Source organism: Aegilops tauschii, chromosome 4 (genome assembly GCF_002575655.3).
Source record: "Aegilops tauschii subsp. strangulata cultivar AL8/78 chromosome 4, Aet v6.0, whole genome shotgun sequence".
In the NCBI taxonomy this organism is placed as follows: Eukaryota; Viridiplantae; Streptophyta; class Magnoliopsida; order Poales; family Poaceae; genus Aegilops; species Aegilops tauschii.
In genome coordinates this window covers 122648769-122654376 of record NC_053038.3, presented here as the reverse complement: position 1 = coordinate 122654376, position 5608 = coordinate 122648769, and positions in this window count along the sequence as shown.

Genomic DNA, 5608 nt, shown 5'->3' with positions numbered 1-5608 from the left:
ACCTCTCTGTTGTGCCTAGGTGGGGCTGCGACGTGTTGATCTTCCGAGGCCGGGCATGACCCGGGAAAGTGTGTCCGGCCAAATGGGATCGAGCGTGTTGGGTTATGTGGTGCACCCCTGCAGGGAAGTTTATCTATTCGAATAGCCGTGTCCCTCGGTTAAAGGACGACCCGGAGTTGTACCTTGACCTTATGACAACTAGAACCGGATACTTAATAAAACACACCCTTCCAAGTGCCAGATATAACCCGGTGATCGCTCTCTAACAGGGCGACTAGGAGGGGATCGCCGGGTAGGTTTATGCTATGCGATGCTACTTGGTGAACTTACCATCTACTCTCTTCTACATGCTGCAAGATGGAGGTGGCCTGAAGCGTAGTCTTCGACGGGTTTAGCTATCCCCCTCTTATTCTGGCATTCTGCAGTTCAGTCCACCGATATGGCCCTTTACACATATACCCATGCATATGTAGTGTAGCTCCTTGCTTGCGAGTACTTTGGATGAGTACTCACGGTTGCTTTTCTCCCACTTTTCCCCTTTCTATACCTGGTTGTCGCAACCAGATGCTGGAGTCCAGGAGCTAGAGATCCCGAGGATGATTCTACATGGAGTTCGGATTTGAGGAGTAGTTAGGAGGTCCCAGGCAGGAGGCCTTGCCTTTTCGATCGTTGCTACTTTTGTGCTAGCCTTCTTAAGGCAAATCTTGTTTAACTTATGTCTGTACTGAGATATTATTGCTTCCGCTGACTCTTGTGTTTTCGAGCTTATGTATTCGAGCCTTCGAGGCCCCTGGCTTGTAATATAAAGCTTGATTTATTTTAATTTGTGTCTAGAGTTGTGTTGTGATATCTTCCCGTGACTCCTGGATCTTCATCATACACATTTGCGTGTATGATTAGTGTACGGTTGAATCGGGGGCGTCACAATAGGTTAGTCCCAAAAATCATATAAAATATCATATAAATGCATATAAAACATCCTAGAAGGATAGTATAATAGCATGAATACTTCATAAATTATAGATACGTTGGAGACGTATCAGCATCCCCAAGCTTAATTCCTGCTCGTCCTCGAGTAGGTAAATGATAAAAGAAATAATTTATGAAGTGTGAATGCTAGCAAGTGCATAAGTTTGATCAATGATAATTCCAATCAACTTTTCTAGCATCATTATATATCGTAACAATAGCTCATCTCATAAAACTTTTCATGATCAAGTAACAAGAAAATCACATGTTTAAAGTATATATCATAAACTTTCTTGAAAACTAACAAACAATATTCTCAGTCATCAAACAATTGCAATTCATCTTATTTTCAGGAAGAGTCTATGTCAGAGCTTTGATTTAGCAAACTCCACATACTCAACGATCATTTAGTCTTTCACAATTGCTAACACTCACGCAATACTTGTGGTTATGGAGTTTTAATAGGACACAGAGAAAGATAGGGGCTTATAGTTTCGCCTCCCAACCTTTTACCTTAAGGGTAATGTCAACAATAATAGCTCATGCTAACTTACATCCAATTGGATATATATATCAGAATCTTTCCAACACAAGGTGCTTGCCAAAGGATAAAATGTAAAAAGGAAAGGTGAAAATCACCATGACTCTTGCATAAGGGTAAGAAATAAAAGTAAAAGATAGGCCCTTCGCAGAGGGAAGCAGAGGTTGCCATGCGCTTTCAGGGTTGGATGCACAAAATCTTAATGCGAAAGAACGTCACTTTATATTGCCCCTTGTGATATGGACCTTTATTATGCAGTCCGTCGCTTTTATTTCTTCCACATCACAAGATCGTATAAAGCTTATTTCCTCCACACTAATCAATCACACATATTTAGAGGGCAATTTTTATTGCTTGCACTGATGACAACTTACTTGAAGGATCTTACTCAATCCATAGGTAGGTATGGAGGACTCTCATGAAACTTGGTTTTAAGGATATTTGGAAACACAAGTAGTATCTCTACTTGGTGCAAAGAATTTGGCTAGCATGAGGGGGAAAGGCAAGCTCAACGTGTTGGGCGATCCATGACAATATACTTTATTTCAGATATAGGAAAACATAACCCATTACATTGTCTTCCTTGTCCAACATCAATCTTTTAGCATGTCATATTTTAGTGGGTGCTCACAACTACAAAAGATGTCCATGATAGTATATTTATATGTGAAATCCCTCTCCCTTCAATATTCTTTCATGAATTGTTCAAGTGACCAATTCTACGTTTGCTAACTTTCAATAAGTTTACTACCTATACTTATTATGTGTGAAGTCATTACTCCCCATGTTATAAGCATACGAAACATATATAAATTCAGATTTATGACATTCAATTTATTCAACCATTTACTCATAGGATATACATGAAGCACATGAGCAAATGACAAACTACTCCAAAAGATATGAGTGAAGAACGCTGAGTAGTCAAATAATTAACTAGCCATGGGAGGATTCTTTTTCATTCAATATTTCAGATCCAATGATTTTATTCAAACAGCAAGTAAAATTGAAAATACGCTCCAAGCAAAACACATATCATGTGACAAATAAAAATATAGCTCCGAGTAAGGTATACCGATAGTTTTGAAGACGAAAGAGGGGATGCCCCGGACGAAAGAGGGGATGCCTTCCGGGGCATCCCCAAGCTTAGGCACTTGCGTCTTCCTTGAATATTACCTTGGGGTGCCTTGGGAATCCCCAAGCTTAGGGTCTTTCTACTCCTTATTCTCCTCATATCGATATCTCACACAAAGCTTGAAAACTTCAATCACACAAAACTTAACGTAACTTCGTGAGATAGGTTAGTATGATAAAGAGCAAACCATTCACTTTGGTACTAGCAAAGACAAGGTTCATTATTGTTCTCACACAATGCCTACTGTACCGTATCATTTCTACAATTTATATTGAGGAATATAAGCCATAGAAACTAGAAAACAAGCAAACTATGTGATGAAAACAGAATCTGTCAGAAACAGAACAGTCTGTAATGATCTGAAGAATAACCATACTTATGCTACTCCAAAAATTATGAAATAAATTGGTGGACGTGAGGAATTTTTCTATTAATCTTCTTCAAAAAGAATCAACTCAAGAGCACTCTTTTGTAAAAAATTACAGCTAATCTCGTGAGCGCAAAGTTTCTGTTTTTTTACAGCAAGATCACATTAACTCTCACCCAAGTCTTCCCAAAGGTCTTACTTGGCACTTTATTGAAACAAAAGATATAAAACATGATTAATACAGTAGCTTAATAATGTAAACACACAAAACCAGTAAGGGTAAGTATTGGGTTGTCTCCCAACAAGCGCTTTTCTTTAATGCCTTTTAGCTAGGCATGATGATTTCAATGATGCTCACATAAAAGATAGGAATTGAAACACAAAGAGAGCATCTTGAAGAATATGACTAGCACATTTAAATATAACCTACTTCCTATGCCTAGGGATTTTTTGAGCACACAATTTATAAGAACAACACTCAACTAGCATAGGAAGGCAAAACAAGTATAACTTCAAAACTTTAAGCACATAGAGAGGAAACTTGATATTGTTGCAACTCCTACAAGCATGTATTCCTCCCTCATAATAATTTTCAGTAGCATCATGGATAGCAACTTTGTTCTCATACTCAATTGGAACCTCTTCCGAAATAGTGGAATCATTACTAGCTAAAGTTGACACTCTTCCAAATCCACTTTCATACATATCACATTAAGATTCAACACCCTCCAAAATAGTGGGATCACTAATTCCTAAAGTTGACACTCTTCCAAACCCACTTTAAATGATAGTATTATTCATACTCCAAAGGATATAAGTGAAGTTCATGGAGCATTCTACAATTAATATAGACTAACCAAGCTCAAAATGTATAAGTGAAGCACACGAAGCATTCTATAAAACCATACTCAAAAGATTTAAGTGAAGCACAAAGAGCAATTCTATAAGATCATACTTAAAAGATATAAGTGAAGCACATGAAGTATTCTATAAATTGATGAAGTGACATCTCACACTAGCATGGTTCTTGAAGAAAAAGAAAAACACAAAGGACACAAATCATGTGAACAGAACAAAAACCGAGGTATACCGATATTTGTTGAAGAAGAAAGATGGGATGCCAACCGGGGCATCCCCAAGCTTAGATACTTGAGTATCCTTTGAAATATTTACTTGGGGTGCCTTGGGCATCCCCAAGCTTGAACTCTTGCCTCTCTTTATTCTTCTCATATTGGTAACTCCTCGTTTTTCGAACACTTCATCCACAAAAACTTAACAAAAACTTTGTGAGATCCGTTAGTATAACAAAGAAAATCACTACTATAAGTACAGTTGCAAACCAATTCATGTTTTGTTTTTGCATTGTAGCTACTGTAATATAACTTTTCCATGGCTTAATCCACTGATAGAAATCAATAGTTTCATCAAAACAAGCAATCAATGCATCAAAAACAGAATCTGTCTTAAACAGGACAGTCTGTAGTAATCTGGAAGTTTAGAAAACTTCTGTAACTCCTAAAATTATGAACTAAATTTGAAAACTTGAACAATTTGTACAGAAGTAATGTGCAAAAAGTTTCAGACCCATTTGACTTTCCAGTAAAAAATGTAAATTCACGCACTACAGCCAAAGTTTCTGCTTTTGTTCTGCACATAGTAAACAAGCAATCTAATCATCCCAAAACCACAGCTTGGCACATTATTTTTATAATACAATGGATATATACAAGGGGATAATTATTTAGTGAGAAACTTCCATGAAAAATTATACATTGTTTCCGTGAGCATGAACACAAGTGCTCAAGGTCGACCCTCACTTCTTCAATGCATAACTTTCCAATCGCTTCTCTTTTTGAAAAACTTTTTAGGCATGAGAGGCAAGTAATAATTTTTTGCATTTTCAATCTTTTAATTTTTTTGTATGTTTCACCCACAACTAAACAGAAACAAAAAGGAAAAAAAACAAAATCTACTTAGTGAAGAAAGCAAACAAGCACACACGAGAATATCAACCCCACGCTATTGCTCCCCGGCAACGGCGCTATAACAGAGCTTCATAATCCCCAAGTGAAGGGAATCATCGTAGCAATTTCCAAACGTGGAAGTGATAAGTATGGAGTGTCGAACCCACAAGAAGCTAAAGGTAAGATCAATATTCTCTCAAGCCCTATCTGCCACTGATACGACTCTACGTACATCGAACGTTTGGTTCCAACTAGAAACGAGAAATAAAACTACGTTGTGGGTATGAAGAGGATAACTTTGTATGATATCGGAGAGCTAAAATATAAAAGTAGGTGCTGTTATCATAAAGTTAGATATATTACTAAATAATATAAATAGCGAGTGTGGAATAATGATGGATCGGTGTGCGGAATTATCCTAGGCAATTGTTAACAAAACCGGTAATCACTATTGCAGTTTCATATGAGGGAGAGGCATAAGCTAACATACTTTCTCTACTTGGATCATATGCACTTATGATTGGAACTCTATCAAGCATCCACAACTACTAAAGATCATTAAGGTAAAACCCAACCATAGCATTAAAGCATCAAGTCCTCTTTATTCCCATACGCAACAATACCTCTTACTC